Source organism: Rhinopithecus bieti, unplaced genomic scaffold (assembly GCF_001698545.2).
Source record: "Rhinopithecus bieti isolate Rb0 unplaced genomic scaffold, ASM169854v2 scaffold_4908, whole genome shotgun sequence".
Classification (NCBI taxonomy): Eukaryota; Metazoa; Chordata; class Mammalia; order Primates; family Cercopithecidae; genus Rhinopithecus; species Rhinopithecus bieti.
In genome coordinates, this window is record NW_016804541.1 from 742,111 (window position 1) to 762,532 (window position 20,422).

The 20,422-nt window shown below is 43.0% G+C and overlaps 1 protein-coding gene across 1 annotated transcript in view; it reads right to left on the reverse strand.

Annotated features, from left to right (window-relative positions):
- TLN2 (talin 2) overlaps positions 1–20,422 on the reverse strand; it is a 467,299-nt gene that overhangs the window by 253,885 nt on the left and 192,992 nt on the right. The window contains exon 3 of the mRNA XM_017869077.1: positions 3,326–3,401. The gene's annotated coding sequence lies outside the window, so the exon portion shown is untranslated. The remainder of the gene's footprint in view (positions 1–3,325; positions 3,402–20,422) is intronic.

Consider the following 20,422-nt stretch of genomic DNA (forward strand, 5'->3'; position numbering starts at 1 on the left):
TTCTCACATGCACACGCATCCATGCATGCATGTAACTCTTTAAAGCATCATGTTTATTCCTGCAAAGCGTGGCAGTCTCAAATTCTCAATTGCTCATCTCTACAAGATCTCATCCAGAATGTCTTAGCCTTATGAAAGGCTCAAGAACATGACTGATTGGTTACATTGTTCATTCATTAACTTTTATTCAGACTTAGACTGGTCCAGATCACTTAAAGCAATTCTCCTTCCTCTGGTTTATGTCAAAATAAAAGCTTCTGCTGGCATTTACTCATGACTTTATATACTTTCAGACATGTTAGGATTTCAGGTAATCTCTCCTATTCCTATACATTTAAGACAAATGTTTCTGTTGTTGTTCAATACAGCTTTTTCTTAAAAAGGGAAGAGAATCAATATTCCCGGGTAGAGGAAACCCATGTGAAGCATACCAGTTAGGCAGTAAACCAACAGTTGACAGAACAGAAAACAACTAGGTAAGTCTGTCAAATTTCATTTAGGTTTCCCAGAAAATCAGAATGTTAACACAAATGAAAGCCAGAAATCACTAAGGGAGAGTTCCAAAGGACCGAACCACCATATTCCAATCAACGCAGAGCACACGTAACTTCTCAGGACTCTCAGAAGCAGCTAGGATTGTGCAGGCTTCTTGGAATAGGTATTGCCACTCTTCCCCACATTAGTTTGCTGTGCTAAATAATTCAGTCCTTTATTCCCTCTGTCTTCCTCCCACCCTCATCCTCACACATATCCCCATACCCCAAGGAAAAGTAAACAGAAAGCAGTTTTCCATTTCCCACAGATGACGGCTTAAGAATCCACCTGGAACACTCCTTTCAGATCTGAAGTCTTGGGAAAGGCTTCGATCTGATGTGTTTCCTGTCCACTGTGCCCCAGGTCTTTCAGCCAGATTGGACCACTCAGCACCCTCTGTGGGTCCTCAAAGGACAATATCCACCCCCCTGGATTCTCAGATGGTCCTCTGGGCAGGCAAGCTCTTCTCCATCCTGAGCACACCTGATTCCACTGTCATCAGCTGGAACTCTGGGCTGTGCCCTCGACCTCCACACCCAGCCTGGAGCTCCTCACACCCACGGTGTGCACTGGTCTCTTTGGAGTCTGCTATTCCACTTGCCTCACCCCTGGCTCTCGGCATCCCCACATCCCAGGCAGACACATAACTGTCAGATCACACCTGGCCAGAGGCTGCCTCACAACAGCTGGAAGGAAGGAGTCTGCCACTTCCATCAGGTTACTTAAAACTGTCAATTTTGTCTTTACCTTGACCGTGGTGTGACTCAAAGCTAAACTGGATGCTCGCATAAATGGGCCATTTTTACTTAAGGTTCCCAACAGAATCCCTTCTGTTTGGCCCTCTGACCTCTTTAGTTCAACCATGCTAGCAGTCACAGCATTTTCTGGAAACAGGCAACGTATAAGTAAAGTAGGTTTCTTTCCTGCTTCAGAGGAATGATACAGTCTTAGAGGCAGAAGAGCCCTCAGCAGTCATGTGGCCCAGTATTTCCCAAACACCAGTTCTCAGACCAATTTTGGTTAGTCTATGGCTGCTAGTCACTGGACTACAGAGAAACAAGGAAGACACAGGAAATAAACAGCATTTTCATAATGCTAAATATGTACAATCTAAGGACAGGTTTAGGAATAATCCTATTCTTTTAGTATTATTTTCTCTTCAGCGAAATTATATTAGTAGATGGCAGTTATTTTGTGAAAATAAATCTTTGAAGGCCGGGCGCGGTGGCTCAAGCCTGTAAATCCCAGCTTTGGGAGGCAGAGACGGGGGATCAGAGGTCAGGAGATCGACCATTGGTAACATGGTGAAACCCGTCTCTACTAAAAATACAAAAATAGACGGGGCAGAGGTGACGGGCGCCTGTATCCAAGCTACTCGGGAGGCTGAGGCAGGAGAATTGGCGTTAAACGGGAGCGGAGCTTGCAGTGAGCTGAGTCTTGGCACTGCATCCAGGTCCGGGCGACAGAGCGAGGGGACTCTGTTCAAAAAAAAAAAAAAAGAAAAGAAAAGAAATCTTTGATTATTAAAAATTCCACACACAAAATACAAAGAACAGTATATAAATATATAGTGAACCCTCATTCACTTATCCAGCTTTAATCATCAACTTTCTTTACATACAGCCAAAAAAATTAGAAATAGGTCCTGAAATTGTTTTTCCTATTCCACAAAATTTGAAAGTATAGACATGACCAGGTTAGGCCAAGGAACAGAACTGATACATCTGGGGTGTGCCATGATACAGCTACTGAGTAAGAGCATCAACTAAGACCAGCAGAAAAACCCTGTGTCTCTCTGCCCAGGATACTTCACACACACACACTACTTGGGATCATACAACTCCCCCGGGACAACCAAAGAAGGAAAACAATAATCTACAACCAAAGTTTACTTTATCTCATGCTAGAACAATTGTTTCCCAACCATGGAGGGCTCCAGGAACCACCAACCAGTTTCAGTTCAAAGACTACCAGAGATATCAACGACAGACTAGATAAGGAAAATGTGGTACATATACACCATGGAATACGATGCAGCCATAAAAAAGAACAAGATCATGTCCTTTGCAGGAACACGGATGGGGCTGGAGGCCATTATTCTCAGCAAACTAATGCAGAAAACCAAATATTGCATATTCTCACTTATAAATGTGAGCTAAATGATGACAACACAAGGAAACAAACGGGAAGAGAGAAGAACAACACACACTGGGGCCTACTGGGGCATGGAGGGTGGGAAGAGGCAGAGGATCAGGAAAAATAACGAATGGACACTAGACTTAATAGCTGGACGATGAAATAATCTGTACAACGAACTCCCATAACACAAGTTTACCTACGAAACAAACCTGCACATGTACCCCGAACTTAAAATAAAAGTTAAAAAAAAAAAAAAAAAGACAAAAAGACCACCAGAAGTTTCTGCATTAATTCCTTACCCAGCACTTACCCCCTCAAACCACCCTAAGAGAAGATTTAGGAAGCAAACCAGGGTGACTGAACGAGAATTCACACTATAAGGTCCAATATGATTTAAAAAAAAAAAAAAAAAAAAACAGCTACTCAGCTCCTCCTCTGGGCCCCTACCATCACCTCACCAAAGTACCAGGAGGAAAAATCAGATAGGAATGGGAATATTAGGACTGGGCACTCTATACACCTGCCTCACAGAACCACAGGAAGATCAAATGAGACAGCGTAACAGACAGCAGTTTTAACATTTTATAAAACTATACCAATGCAGGGGGTTGGCCAATTGATGAGAATAAAGTATCTTTGCTAAAGGACTTACCTTAAATTCTCAGTTTCTATTAAGAGTGGATTTCCCTGAATATATCCCGAAGCATGTGAGAAGCCTCCTGCAGCACCTAAAATAATAATAAAAACCATCAGAGTCAAGTAATGTTTTTGAAAAAGAATCTCAATCTATACATTTGGTCATTTCCCCCACACTAAGCATGAAAGGAAATAACTCAGGAAACAATGAATTTCCGCCACAACACATGAGATGGGAATTTTCTTTACCCACAGGGAATTCAGGTCCCAAGACACTTATTTTGAAGACCAAAATCATGTTACTGCTGGCAAAGAGACAAAACACATTTTCTTCTTGTGGTAGGAATGCTTTAATGGCTTTGAATTTAAACAAAACCAAATACAGACATCCACCTCCCTCAAGGTCGAAAACAAAAATCTCAGGCAGTGCACTCTGCTTCTTTTTAAAATTAGTTTACACGAGGTGCTCTTGTCTTCTTTTTTTTCCTATGTAGTTCCTCTAACACATCTGTGAAGTGGTCCCTTCTTGATTTTGCTGTTCCCATGTGGCTCCTGGTTCTCTAAGGCACTGGGAACTTGCTCTGTGGAAACCCAATTTGAAGCAGAGAAGCACTATAAGCAATTGTAGAAATCAACAAAATGGCCTAGCCACAGTTAACGAACAGGCGCCTGCGTGAGAACATGCACACGTATCTACGAAACAGAATAAACATCCAGATACAGAATGAAGGATTCATATGAAACAGTCCCAAGTACATGCAATCAAATCTGGGTGTACAGCAGACTAGTTAACAAATGGTGTTGGTTAGCATTTAAGAGAAGAAAACTCTACATCTCTCTCTCCCTACTTATGGAACAATAAACTCAAAATAAAAGGTTCCTTTTTTTATTTTATTTTTTGACAAAAGTATCATTTTTAAAATTTCTGTTCTATTTTGCCATTCAAAATTTTAGATTAAAAAAAATTGTTACTAGCTACACGTCTCAGTCCTTTATACTTCCACATTTTGGTGTCATTCTTAAAAAGGCCTTTCCTACCCTATATCTATATATATTTTAAATTTATATCATACATATATATATATATTTTGTTTTGTTTTGTTTTAAAGACAGAGTCTCCCTCTTGTTGCCCAGGCTGGAATGCAATTGCGAGATTTCAGCTCACTGTAACCTCTGCCTCACAGATTCAAGCAATTCTCCTGCTTCAGCCTCCTGAGCAGCTAGGGTTACAGGCGTCCATCACCACACCCAGCTAGTTTTTGTATTTTTAGTAGAGACGGGGTTTTACTATGTTGGCCAGGCCGGTCTCGAACTCCTGACCTCAGGTGATCCATCCACCTGGTTCTCCCAAAGTGCTGGGATTACACATGTGAGCCACTGCACCCATATTTCTTTATAGTAACAAAAATAGACTAAGATAGTCTTAAAAATAAACAAGAAAATTAATACTCCTTCAAAATGGATAAAGAAAATTTTCATAAGAGTCTTAAAAAACATAACAGCAAGAAACATATGAAAAGATAGCAACTATACTAACAATAAAAATACGTAATTTTAGGTCAGGCGCGGTGGCTCATGCCTGTAATCCCAGCACTTTTGGGAGACCAAGGCTGGCGGATCATGAGGTCAGGATATCGAGACCCTCCTGGCTAACACAGTGAAACCCCATCTCTACTAAAAATACAAAAAATTAGCCGGGCGTGGTGGCAGGCACCTGTAGTCTCAGCTACTTGGGAGGCTGAGGCAGTAGAAGAGCATGAACCCGGGAGGCGGAGCTTGCAGTAAGCTGAGATGGCGCCACTGCACTCCAGCCTGGGTGGCAGAGTGAGACTCCGTCTCCAAAAAAAAAAAAGAAAGTGTTAGAAAATGGAGACCTTATTTGTACCTATCAGACTGGTAAAGATGGCAAAGACCGACAATAAATAACCAATGATATGGGCACTTTCATGAAGGGAATATAAATTGGAAACATCATTCTGTAGCCATCTGGGAGATTATGTCAGCGTGTAAGTTGGCATGCCCTTTGATCCAGCAATCCTACTTCTAAGAATTCACTCAAGGTAGATAATTATGGAAGCAGAGAGATGGATACACATGGCATTGTTTGTAATTATGAAGGGAGGAGGATAAATGCCCCTAAAGGCCCACAGATATGAGGCATGTTGAGTAAGCCACATAGATATTGAAAACAATTTTGGAGGTCTATATTTATTGATATGAAAAGATATCGATTATATACTTTTGCATGAATAACATAGGTAAATGACCACATGCAGTATGATTCATTTGAGTATGTGTATTCTTGGATGTCCAAAGAGATATCTAGAAGGGTGTTTATCAAAACAGTTATGATTCTGGTTATCAAAATGTTAGATGATTTTTACTTCTTATGCTGTTTGAATTTCATAAAATGAACAATCATTATTTTTCTAAATACAATGGAGCTACTTAACTTTTAAAATCTCATGTTGAAGTTAAGGAATATACGACATCAATGTCCACTCTCCTTCTCTATCAATTTTTCCTCCCTGACTTTACTGACATTCGTGCACACATGTGCTCTTAGTGAACACTGGGTAGGGAGTTATCTTCCTCGAATCAGCTCCCATTCATTCCCAAGGGCCATGTCACCCCTGCCTTTGGGTCCCTAAGATACTCTATATCCCTGTTAGAAATCTCCCTTTCACTTATGCTAGACAGAGTGAGTGTGTTACTGTGACCAACAGAATCCCATCTAATACAGTGCTTCTTTTTCCTTTCCATTTCATCTTCTCAACCATCCCATACCATCTGAAAATAGAATAATCCTGTAGTCATATGAGTGAAGAGTTACCACACAATTTCAACTAATGTTTATGTACTACAGCTAAAGTAACTGAAGAAGCTCAAAGCTGCTATGAAAACAGGCAAAAAACTATTTCAAGAGGCAGGTAGATTCATTCCTGACTAACAAGGGAATTGATGAAGAGATTTTCTGAAGAAGAATAAAAACAAAGGAGACATAATTGTACAGATGGGCCATTCCTTGTGGTTAAAATACTTTCCATTATGTGTAAGCACTTCACAGATGTATTTTTATTGGGTTATATTTATATATGAAATAATTTTTTCTATGAAGATTATAAAATACAGAAATGTATCCCCATAATGGGCCCATAATGTTTACTTTATCTCCAGCAAACAAATTTATTCTTCTCATTTTCCTTTATGTGTAAAAGTTCAGGAGTCCCATGTAATACATGTATCTTCATAATGGCATAATTATAAACTTGGCTAAAAAGTCATAACTCCTTGTAGATGCACAAATCTTTTTATAGGCATGTTGGATATAAAGTACAAATCTAATTAACCCCCTTCATCTGCTGGCAGCTTCTTCTTCCCCACACAATCTTCCTAGAAGTTAGACAAAGGACAAGAACCACTCTCCAATTTCAGAGATGAGCAATCATGAGACTTAACATAGATTAAGTATCTGTGACTCCAAAGCACAACACACCCCCCACCCCACCCCCAACACATGGGCCACCCAGTGTGAACTGCTGGCCTCTGTTCTGGCCCTCTTTAGTGTTAAACAAGTCCACATTTGCGACGGAGATGCATGAGGATTTATGAGACAAAATGTTGCATTTAGGGAAAGCAACAGCACAGCAGTTAAGAGGAAGGTGTCCGATCCTGGTTGGATCATTTACTAGTCATCCAGCTTGGTGTGCCTTAACCTCTCTGTACCTCAGTTTCCTCTTCTGTAATAATGCCAAGGGCAGCCGTGAGGATTAAAGGAGATATTATATCTGATGCAATCAGCAATGCTCAATAGTCACTGAGCTCCCTTGAGCTCCAGCTCAGGGGGTGTGATGGCAACAGCTCATGCTAGAAACTCCTTCATTGCCTGATCATAACAAGGTCCCTAGAGAATGCTGAGACAGAACATGTCTCCATGGAAGCACACCTACCTGTTTAAAATGCTTATTATCAACATGGATAAGATATATCCAAGTAAATAGGAGCTTATTTCAAAGGACCAGGAGCTTGCTATTTAAAGGAAACTTGCTTTAAAGTAGCCTTCTCCAGAGTAACATACGATAAATCATTTAGCAGCTCCCATCATGTGCCTTTTCTGGATTATTCTGAGAAGCACAGAAAGATGTGAACAAAAGTCAGCAAAAGCTACTACCTAAAATGCCGGTCACCAACAGCAGGGCATTAAGGCAGGCCTTAACTCTGATCCTGCATCCCAGACCCCTTCCTACTTGCTCAGGGAAGCTTAAATACACCTCTCAGAGTCCACGGTTGCTCATCCTAAGAGCAGAAATGATCATACTCATACTTAGCTATTTTGACTGTTGTGAGGATGAAATGAGAGATTAGCATGGTGTCTGGAATCCAATAAGTGTTTGGTAAATGATACACCTAATATTATCATCTCAACAGCATTAAAGAAAAAAAGACACATATTAAGTAATCTCATGGAGACCATACCTGGCAGTTTTTCACCATGAGAGTTTTACAGGCTGGTTTTCCTCATTTTACTTGGCTTAATCCCCACAGGAATGTGGGTGTAAGTTGAAGGGGATGTGGAGTGTGCAGGATGTATGCAGCTGAACCCTCACTATGCGCTTTAGACTCATGCAGCCAAGAACCCATTTCTCATCAAATTCCATTAAAAGGCAGGGAACAGGGCGACACCACACTCAGGCTTTGCCCTGACATCAACTGCATGTGCGTAAAATCAGAATATGGGCTCATATGGGCCCCAGCCCAAGTGTTTTGCTCTCCAAAGTTTTTTAAAAGTGTTTTTATAACATAAGACCAGGTAAAGCAGAGAAAATCCAATAGGTTTAGCTGAGGATGAACAAGCATTACTCTTGGCTTGAAGCGATCACTAATTTTTGACATATTTTATTACTCATCAGTCAAAATCATAAAATCCAAGAAGCAAACAAATAAACCAAAAGTTCTTTGGCAGCCATACACAGACATGGGAAGAGCTGAGGAAAAATTTTGAAAACAAAATTTCCCAACTTCCACCACTTGCCAAGGACTTCCTTGTTTTTGCTGAAGTCTTGAGAATGCTGTAATTCGAAGTGTAGCCCAGTGATTAGAGTCCAGCTCTGCTGGGTCAGAAGATATCTGAGACTCCAAGGGGAGATGCCCAATGCTCTGCTCATGGCTTCCCTGCACTGACTTTCCAGCTTGAGGCTGGGGTTTGGGTCAGGGTCAAAGGAAACTCAGTGAAGAGCAAGTAGACAGCGTCAACACCCAAGGACCTCAGAGATGACAATATGCTACCTCGCCCTTTTGCAGGACAGAGAAGAGAGTGAGCCTAGCAGAAAAGCCCCAGAAATCCTTTTGTATTGCTCTAAAAACAGCATTCCAGCAAACTAGGAGGTAAAAAGTGTCACACGCAAAAAAGATTCTCAGTATAAAGGGGGGAAATGCTGGTTTAAACAAAATTAAGGAGTTTCTCCAATGCAGACTATTCTGGATGTTTTTACATGCTCATGTTGATTATGAGTAAGTAGCTCTAACCTTACGTGTGCACAGATTTCCTTCATTTTTGTGGTCTACATCTTGGGACAAGTGTCCCACGCAATACTTTGGAAAATAATGCTATAATTAGTTCTTGTATGTAAATAATTGTTGAAAGTTCATTTTGCACCACTACATTCACAATTAAATGATTAAGCACAATTCATATAAGTAATCAGGTAATGGTGTCAACAATATCAACTCAAAGTAGCTTAAAATATATGCTTACTAGGAGGGCAAGAGAAAAGGTCTCCTTGTACTGCTTTAATTCACACTGTCTTTATGAGCTTTTCACAACAAAAAGAAACAGAGATGCCATGAATTCTTTATGGTTCTCTAATTCACTGACTCCCCACCCCTTAAAATTTTAAAACAGTTACAGTAAAATAAATTAGTAATAGGTGTAACTAGAATGGAAACTCCATGAGAACAAGAACTCTCCTTATCCCCAGCCCTCGAACAGTGCTGGGTACCAAGATACCCCACAAATATTTGACTACATGAATCTAAGGATGAATAAATAAGCTGTTCCTAAACATGCTATTACTACCTCATTTCATGAACTTGCCAAAATATACACTATGCACTTTTATATTTTAAATTGATTTTGAAATGCTTACTATAAAATCATTTTTTATTTCTCTTTTCTGAAAGAAGTTTATTCCCCCATTTTTTTCCCAGCATAGTCTCCCATCTTTTGTAATCCCACCCTACCCCAAAAAAAGGAGAGAGGAGAAAAGAGTATTTTTCTTTATAACTTCTGGGTTAGAAGAAAGTTTTTGTCTCTAGACCAACTACGATATTCAGTATATTATTATAGCCAATTGTTTTCAATAGAAGGCTAATTAACTAACATTCAAATGCCTAGGAATTTCAATTAGAGCCACACAGAGGGTCTCCTTTGGGGAAGGAAAAGAAACGCATTCATTTTCAGAAAAGGCAACTCTACAAAATAAGCTTTTAACACTGAATTCCTGAAAAGCAACTGATCATGGAATATAGGTATCAAGAAATATCCTAGACTATTAAATTACACTTAATATTCTGAACGTAATCTTTAAAATAACCCTGAGATGTTATAACACCTTCAAATGGACAAGTACAAACTTAACTGCTTTTGCTAAACTCCATTATAACAAAGTCTGGCAATGCATTTTAGAAAAATTTGCAACAATGTTTTGTGTGTTTGTTTTTAAGGAGGCAGGGGAGGAAAGAGCAGGGATAAAGTGTCTAACTCTTCCTTGGTCATTCAGCAAATTAAATTAATTTAAACCCTTCCCCACCCTCAATTCCTTACACAAAGCAGTTAATGGCCAGGGTTTTCCTACTGGCAATCCTCAACTTCTGGTTGGACTATACTCTAATCTACTGTAGCAGCCTTCCCAGGCCCACCTGCTTGCCAGCTTCCTTCCAACAGGTTAAACCAGGTTAACACAGTCACTGGGGTCGGGTCCCCAGTTCCTACAAACTCAAGGCCAAGTTCCCAGGCTGCAGATACCCACTTCCTCACCTCCTGCCTGGCCTGCCCTGGGAGTCTGTGCTCCACCACCACTGAGCCAGTGCGCCTCATGTCCCCTGCCCTCTGAGCCGTTTTCCCCTAAGAGAGCTTTGATACCCACTCTTACATGTCTACAATGGCCTCCCCACACCCCCATTCAATCTAGCTGTCCATCAAGTTCCACCTGCTCCAAGGAGACTTCATTGACCACATCTCAATTTCTGTACATCCAAAAGTTTGTTGAAATAATCTATTTACATGTCTGTATTTCTCCATAGACTATGAGCTCTTACAGGGCAAGAACTATGATTTCTCCCATATTTTTATCCTCACCTCAGAGCACAGTTTCTTATACACATTAAGTACTCAATGAATGACTGAAAAATAGTGACTCCAAGAAAGTGGGGCAGGCACAGGGGACCTCAAGAAGCTGAGGTACAGCAGCAGGGTCAGGAATGCATCAGGCGCGCATGTGTGTGTGTGTGTGTGTGCGCGCACGCACGTGTGCGCACACACATCCACTGAAGTTATGGCTGGCTGATTCTATGATCACCCTCCCTGGGACTTCAAGGTTCCAGTTTAAGCCCTCCTTTTCCTTTCTCAGTCCCAGTGATTAGCCCACCATTCATACTTTTTTCTTCTTCTTCTTTTTTTTTTTTTATTAGACGGAGTTTCACTCTTGTTGCCCAGGCTGGAGTGCGGTGGCACAATCTTGGCTCATTGCAACCTCCACCTACCAGGTTCAAACGATTCTCCTGCCTCAGCCTCCCGAGTAGCTGGGACTACAGGCGCATACCACCACGCCTGGCTAATTTTTGTATTTTTAGTAGAGACAGGGTTTTGCCATGTTGACCAAGCTGGTCTCGAACTCCTAATCTCAGGTGATCCACCTGCCTTGGCCTCCCAAACTGCTGGGATTACAGGCATAAGCCACCATACCCGGACCGCTATTCACCCTTTTGCTACAAACCTGGGGTCTGTGAATAAACTTCTACTCCTCTTTGGTCTGTTGTCAACTAGGGAGATACGCTGTTTTATATTTATGCCTTCTTTCCCAGCCCCAAAGCAAACTAAGGCTTTCATGGTATAATAATTAGAGAATGAAACAAAAAGATCCCCCTCTGTACGCTATTCCCTCATCCCGGAACCCTAAGAGCACGTGTCTATTACTCTCACTCATTCATTCCAATTTGGACCCTTTAAAAGAGCACAAAGCCACACAGAATACCAACAGTAGAAGCTGATCAACACCATAGGTAAGTGTTATTCATCAACTACTTGAGTTTTTCTTTTGGAAAAACAGAATGAGAGGTTCCAGTAAAAAGAGCAAGAAGGTACATGTATACAATGGAATACTATTCAGTGCTGAGAAGAAAAGTGCTATCAAGCCATGAAAAGACATGGAGGAAATTAAATCCACATTACTAACAGAAGAAGCCAATCTGAAAAGGCTACATACTACACAATTCCAACTCCATGGCATTCTGGAAAAGGCAACGCTAGGGAGACAGTAAAAAGATCAGTGGTTGGGCCAGGCGCAGTGGCTCACACCTGTAATCCCAGCACTTTAGGAGGCCAAGGCTGGTGGATCATGTGAGGTGAGGAGTTAGGAGACCATCCTGGACAACATGGTGAAACCTGGTCTCTACTAAAAATACAAAAATTAGCCAGGCATGGTGGTGGGTGCCTATAATCCCAGCTACCTGGGAGGCTTAGGCAAGAGAATCACTTGAACCTGGGAGGCGGAGGTTGCAGAGAACCTACATAGTGCCACTGCACTCCAGCCTTGGCAACAAGACCGAAACTCTGTCTCAAAAAATCAATCAATCAGTGGTTGCCAGGGATCAGGGGGTGGGCGGAAGGGAGAAAAGAACAGGCAGCACTGAGGATTTTTTGGGCAGTGAAACTACTCTGCATGATACTACAAAGTATCATTCTACATTTTTCCAAACCAAAAGAACCTGCAACACCACGAATAAACCCTGGCCAGGCACAGTGGTGCTTGCCTATAATCCCAACACTTTGGGAGGCGAAGACAAGCGGATCACTTGAACTCAGGAGTTAGAGACTAGCCTGGGCAACATGGCAAAACCCCATCTCTACCAAAAATACAAAAATTAGCCGGGTGTGGTGGTATGTGCCTGTGGTACCAGCTACTCGCAAGGCTGAGGTAGGAGGCTCATCTGAGCCTCAGAGGTTAAGGCTGCAGTGTGCCTAATCTCACCCCTGTACTCCAGCCTGAGCAAGAGTGAGACCCTGGGAAGGAAGGGAGGGGAGGGGAGGAGAACCCTAAAGTAAACTATGGTCTTTAGGTGACAATGATGTGTCAATATAGGTTCATCAATTATAACAAATGCACTACCCTGGCGTGGGATGTTGGTAATGGGGAAACTATGGGTGCAGTAGATATAAAGGAGCTCTCTGTACTTCCCATTTAATTTTGTTGTAAACCCAAAACTCCTCTGAAAAATAAAGTCTGTTAAAAAATAAACAAAATATTTTTTAAAATACAGAGAGAAAGAGGTGTGGTGCTGCAGATGCCACCCAGACACTGAAGCCAAGGAACTCCCTATGGGGACTCTCACCACTGCGGGCCAGGGCCTGGGAGAGGTGTAGAGTGACACACATTGGCTGGGCCCAGGGAAGCAGACATGGAGGATCTGGGATCCTCCTGGCCAGGTAGAGATCCTCTGACTGTATCTGAGCACTCCGGTTGAACAGGGGCTGCACACACAAGACTCCATGCTGCTAGAACTGACCCTGGGAAGGTGCATCCTCCTCCGTTTTTATTTTCACTGCCACCCTGACCATTAGCAGGAGGGCTATTCCTCCATGCTCATTACCTCAGGAACTGCTTCCACAGTGACACGATCCAGCTGAAGGACCTGCAGAGGGAGAATGTGACTTCCTCAAGTGGTGAATCTCACCTGATTTTCCTTACCAGTGGAAACTCCGTCATCTGTAATGAAGTATCTCAGGTCTGTAGCTAGGAGAAGGAGGGGCATCCTCTTCAAGGGACACATTTCTATGAATACTCACACTGGCTCCATCCTCCAGCCCACAAAGCCTGGCTGCCTGATGCCACGAGCCAACACACCACAACGTAAATGCAACAGGAAGAAACAATCAAAGTGTAATGTGAGTCTTCTCAGCCCCCAGCAACCTAAGATAAGTATCACAAACAAGAACACGAGGTCATTTGAGAGGATTCGGCTAATCAAGACTGAATTAGATACTCAGGTATACATAATGTGCAAATCAGGAATACTCACTTTCCATAAATAAAACCTGTCACCACTTGGCCCTGATTAGCAGTTATTGTAACCCTCAAAGTTCATCTTTCCAAAGTGATTTTTCTGTGCTGCTCTCTCTCACCATGTGAAGGCTCGTTTTCATAAAATTGCCACCTGATGTATTTCTCCAAAAGCTAAATTCCTCTTCTCTTTCCTCACATGGCCAGTGATATTTTTGCATATTCGCTATGGCACCTCTCATTCAAAACCCAAATCCCTCCTAACAAACTGTACTTCTTCTTCTCAGTATATTGTATAAATTAATTCTCCTCAGCCCTGTTTCCCTCCTCCTGGCCCTGAGCTGTCGACCCAAGGCTCCCATTTTCTGAGACGCTCTTTCCCCTGTGGTTCCTCCTACTCTTGCATTTCTCCAAATTTTCATGGGTTTTGTAGGTTTCTCCGCATAAAATGGCAACTCATTCTATCATGTTGTATTCTTTCTAACAACCAATCCACAACATAGGCTGCTAAGACTACACAGAGAAGGAATACTCAAGTGCCCAGCACCGAGCCTGGCACCAGGTCACCCAGGGCCGGGGCATCCTTGCTCCCTGACGCAGTAAGCCCTCCATGCCTCACTCCACTCCCCTGTAAAAGGCCGATGCCAGGGTCTCCCTCACCAGCTGATGCAAGGGACACACAAGCACAGCACACCTGCAATAAATGCTGACTTTCTCTCCCCCCACACACGGACTCTCAGCTCCCTACCTGGAATAAAATCTCTGTGAGCAGGATGGGGATTCACACCTTTCCTGTATTTCTTTAAAGCATTTTCACGAAGTGGAATATGCAGGAGATGGGGTTTTTTTTGTTTGTTTGTTTGTTTGTTTTGAGACGGAGTCTTGCTCTGTCACCCAGGCTGGAGTGCAGTGGCACAATCTCGCTCACTGCAACCTCCACCTCCCGGGTTCAAGTGCTTCTCCTGCCTCAGCCTCCCGAGAAGCAGGGATTACAGTCATGCACCACCACACCTGGTTAATTTTTGTATTTTTAGTAGAGACAGGGTTTCACCACGTTGGCCAGGCTGGTCTCGAACTCCTGACGTCAATATGTCCGCCTCAGCCTTCTAAAGTGTTGAGATTACAGGCGTAAGACACCACGCACAATGGTATTAAATAATGTTTTCTAGTTCCTGGTGGTTCTGGTTCTCTTTGGGTGACGAGATTTTATAACTTATTTACCACGTCATGTACTATATACGTGTTTAAAACTTTCTTTTAAAAAAGTTAAATACATACAATGTTGACTGCAGCACTATTCACAATAGCAAAGAATTAGAACCAACCCAAATGTCCATCAATGATAGACTAGATTAAGAAAATGTGGCACATATATACCAGGGAACACTATGCAGCCATAAAAAAGGATGAGTTCGTGTCCTTTGCAGGGACATGGATGAAGCTGGAAACCATCATTCCCAGCAAACTATCACAAGGACAGAAAATCAAACACTACATGTTCTCACTCATAGGTGGGAGTTGAACAATGAGAACACATGGACACAGGGCGGGGAACATCACACACCGGGGCCTGTCACGGGGGAGGGGGAGCATTAGGAGAAATATCTAATGTAAAAGACGAGTTGATTGGTGCAGCAAACCAACAGGGCATACGTATACCTATGTAACAAACATGCACGTTGTGCACAAGTATCCCAGAACTTAAAGCATAATAAAACCAAGTTTTAAAAGTTAAATATGTACAAAGAAAATATCATCATGAACCCCTATGTACTCATCACTCAGCTTCAACAATTACCAACTCATGTCCGAAATTATTTCATCCTAGACCCCCATTTAATTCCTTCCCAGCACTCACTGGAGATTATTTTGAAGCAAGTATCACATATCAGATTTAAATAGAAGTATTTTATGAAGTAGTTTTTTGTTTGGTTTTTTTTGGGGGGGGTTTTTTAAGACGGAGTTTCGCTCTTGTTGCCCAGGCTGGAGTGCAATGGCACTATCTCGGCTCACCGCAACCTCCGCCTCCCAGGTTCAAGTGATTTACCTGCCTCAGCCTCCCGAGTAGCTGGGATTACAGGTGTGCACCACCACACCTGCCTAACTTTGTATTATTAGTAAAGACGGGGTTTCTCCATGTTGGTCAGGCTGGTCTCGAATGCCCAACCTCAGGTGATCCGCCCACCTCAGCCTCCCAAAGGGCTGGGATTACAGGCATGAGCCACCATGCCCAGCAAAGTAGTATTTTCAATAATAAGAAGCATAACAAAGCTGCTTTCACTTAGAAAACAAATTCTCTACTCATTAAAGTTACAGCCATCTTACTCTATCTGATCCCTATGGCACACAGTAAGACAAAGGTGACCCAGGAAAGACACAGCAGGCCTTAGTTGATTCCTGGTGGCACACAGCTGGCCAGGTGACCATGGGCAGGACACGCCTGCCCTCCCAGACCTCACTCCCTGGGGCAGAAACCAGGACATGAGGACTCCTACTGCACCCGCCTGCATGAGCCCCTGCTCTCATGGGACAGCAAGGACTTTCTACTTCTCCATTTATGTTCTCAGTGTTTCCCTCGGATTTCCAGAATCAGCTCCTCTGCAGAGAGTAACTTAACTCGTACTTGCTCTTTGTCAAAAATAGAATGAATAAATATATATATATACAAATTGCAAAGTCTCCTCCAGGAACAAATTTCCTGCATATTAGCCTTTTATGTGGGGGGGAATCATTCCATTATCCTTTTTTCCCCCTCCAATGTCTTCAAATGCAAAAAAAAAATACAGAGCAATGTCTTACTCATGTCTCTGTGGGTCTCTGTCCTTATGGGGCAAGTACCAGCAATTCTCGTGCTCCCTCCCTGCCCCTTGGATGAGATTGCCAGTCTACCCCACACAACTCACCTGCTAAGAAACAACCGATGCATCTGGCAGGGGCCTTTGGGGTGGGTGCAATTCCCGAGGGTCCACTGCTATACCCTCATAGTAGACAGTGTTCCTCTAGATTCTAATTCCTTTTCACAAATGCATAAACATGTTACATATCCTCTCACCATAAATAATATTATTTGAACACAGCTTTATTTTTTTTTTATTTTTTGAGACGGAGTCTCACTCTGTCACCCAGGCTGGAGTGCAATGGCGTGATCTTGAACACAACTTTAAAACAAAAACATTAACTCAGGCTTCATTTTTGAATTGTTTTGTATACTCCCTTGAATATTCCCTGCCAATTCTCACTAAGATTTAAATATTTACATGTTCTAGTAAGACAATCACCACTATCTTAGAGCATAAAATATCACATAATCACCCCACAGACCCCTGCAGACCAAGAGTCAAAACACTCTATTGCTATTTTAAAAGGCAGTTCCCAATTCCTACTTTCAACCGTACAAATAAACAAAATAAGACAAAATTACATCTGACTGTTATGAATTGGGATACTGAAATTTCACACTAAGCAGTTGGGAAAATATTCAAAATCCATGATTCTACCACAAAGCAGGGAGGGCTGGGCACGTTCCACACACCTGGAGAACAGCCACTCACTTGCTTTCCACTGGTTTTCAGTGGATGAAGTAATGAACATGGAATTAAACTATAGCTTGAACACTGATGAAGCTAAGTCACACAAACCTTCATGCCTGACCTCTGCAGGGCAGTGGACTTTAGTGAGATTCCAAGAAGTGTTTTCTGAATGGTCATCAGCGAACAGAAGAAGTTGGACTAATTGTTTTTTTTAAGTGATTCCATGGAAATTGATGAATTAAGTAAAACCTCCATTATTTAGTTCACACTACCAAGAAGTGGTCTGCCTTCACCAGTTTGTGACTAGTCTACAGTAAATACAGAAATTGAGACTAAACACTTAGAAAATTCTATATAGCAATTGGAGTAAGTGATTTACACTGATTCTGATTTTTTTAAATGTGCTTGTATTTTTTTTTCAAATATTTCATTTTTATTGAATTTTGCAAAAGTTTATCAGCCTGAAAATATTTTTGTTTGTTTGTTTGTTTTTGGAGATAGGGTCTTGCTCTGCCACTCATGCTGGAGTGCTGTGGCACAATCTTGGCTCACTACAGGCTCAACCTCCGAGGCTCAAGCGACCCTCCTACCTCTCACCTCAGCCTCCCAAGTAGCTGGGACTACTGGCACATGCCACCATTCTGGACCAATTTTTAAATTTTTGGTGGAGATGAGGTTTCATCATGTTGCGCAGGCTGGTCTTGAACTCCTGGGCTCAAGCGATCTGCCCACCTCAACCTCCAAAAGTGTTGGAATTACAGGCATGAGCCACTGTGCCCAGCCCTGAAACAGATATTAAACTTTCAAATGATTTCAGAAGCACTCATCTAAGTCAACCCACCAGAATCTCCAGTTTTTTGGCAATCTCCCTCTACATTTGTAGGAGGTAGGGAGTGGCAAGATAAACAGAGAAAGTGAGCCGAGACTCTATATTTTTAGACAGAAAAAAGCTAGGATTAGGATCTGTAACACTTACATTTTTATAACTACAACTAAAATGCCAAATTTCTTCAATTATAAAATGCCATGAATTATAAACCACACTGTGACATATAATACAGTGTTGATTGGTCCTGATTTCAGAAACAGAAAAATTTATACAAACGAAAGTTCAAGTCTGGAACGATCATAGCTCAATAAGCAAAAACATCAAGTATTCATTATACTCATTACACACACGCAAGGAAAGAGTCTTTTTTTTTTTTTTTTTTTTTTAAAGACAGGGTCTCGCCCTGTTGCCCAGGCTTCAGTGGTGCGACATAGCTCACTGTAACCTCAAACACCTGGGCTCAAGCAATACTCGCACCTTAGTCTCCTGAGTACCTGGAGCTACAAGCATGTACCACCATGCCTGGCTAATTTTTTCATCCTCATTTTTGAAGAGGTGGGGTCTAGCTATGTTGCTTGGGCTGGTCTTAAACTGCTGGCCACATGTGATCCTCTCCCCTCAACCTCCCAAAGCACTGGAATTACAGGCTGAGCCACTGCACCTGGCTATTCCTGTTTTTTAAAAGCCTTCCAGGTTGAAGTTAAAGGCAAAAAATTTCTAGATGAATAAGAGCCCATTACTAAGCATCAACTATGCACAAAACATCTCAAGAGACCAAAAAAAAAAAAAAAAAATGAAGTGACAGTCCCTGGAGAATTCATAATTGAGATGGGAAGACAGATGGTACCTAAAATACCAAGGAGTTGAGAGTTAAGCAGCTTAAAGCCTCAAATGACTTGCACTGGCAGTCACTTCATTTGGTCCCAAGGCTCCTTCCTTAACCCTGCGCCAAAGATGGGACACCCAGGAAGGGCTGCATTTTTTCCCCGCCTTTGACCCAAAGTTGAAGGCACGTGCAGGGCGTCAGGTGGCTGAGCTCCCAACCTGCCTCCAACTTTAATCAGATAGTTGTGAGCTTGGGCAGCTATTTCCCCATTAAGCCACTGTGTCCCCATCCACAGAAAAGAATAATAAAGCATCCCTCTCAGGGTTCTGGGGTGGGATCCTTCTGCTGGAAAGAAAGCAAGAAAGCAAGCAAGAAAGCAAGCAAGCAAGAAAGAAATTCAGGGATTTGGGCAACTTGTAGACTGAAGGGAAGGAGCAAAAGGGAAGGCAGAAACCATGGACTAGGGAGGGAAGGGGATTCCTGGGGAAAGGAAGAGATGGGAAATGGGTAGGTTATTCCACCCCCAGGCTGGAGCATGGCCAGGGAGAGAGAAGGGAAGCTGGGGGCATGGCCCCATGGAACCCCTGTCATCTGTGCAAAATAGGAGGAGGGTTCTCTATGAAAAGCAGGTGCTGAAGAGGAGGGGTAAAGAGCTGCATTTTTCCTGAAGAAGCTGTGTGCTCAACGGGGCCCCTAGAAGGATGAATGTGGGAAGAGGGCCGAGCCAAGGTAGTGGGTCCTCATATGAGCTGGGACCCATCTCTAATGATGCATCCAAGGGCTGGGCCAGTGGGAGGGTAGAGGAGGCCACAACACCTGCATTCTCCAGGGTTCAGATCTCTCAGTGGAGCCAGGTAAAGAAGGAAGTGAAGACGGCTGCCAGAGTGAGAAGACAAGGAGGAGTTTCCTCAGAGAGGTTCTGAGGAGGTCAAAGAGCTGGTGAGGGGTGTGATCAAGGTGGAGCATGTCAAGAGGGCAGCATTTCTGGGGAAACCACACCTGGCTCAGGATGCAGTTATAAACACTGGTTGCTGATTGGAAGGGAAGGCTTTTACAGACAGGTAAGGGTCAGCTTGGGGGCTCAGTTGTTATGGGTTGGCCTGCAGGGGCAACTGGAGCCACTAGCTATGAGAAGAGAGGCATGGGAACCAGGAAGGCCCATGAACAGAGCACCAGCTCCATGGTGACAGCCAGGCCTTGGCCAGGGGAGGACAGCACAAGGCTGGGAGAAGCCATGGGGGCAAGACAGGAAGAGCGCAGCAGGAGGGGGTGGCGAACAGGCACAGAGCGTGGGATTCCAAAATGCAACAGGAGGTTAGGTGCCCACAGATCCCGCTTCCAGACCCAGGGTCAGTGGGAGTATGGGAGGGGGCACAGCCTCCCCAGAGAGGCCTGCAGGGGCAACAGCAAGGAAAGGCAGGGGCCACAAAGGTGGCTTGCAAAGAAAGCGTCAGGAAGCACCGATCCAGACTCAGTTTACTCTCTAATGCTTCGAGCATTAGTACATTTTTACGTACATCCAGAACTCAGGCTGGTGCCAGATATTGGCGTAGAAAAGTTTGACAGAGAGTAGATCTAAAAGGCTCCATCTAAGGGGGCAAAAAGGTTGGCCTGTAATTCCAGCACTTTGGGATGCCAAGGTGGGAGGATA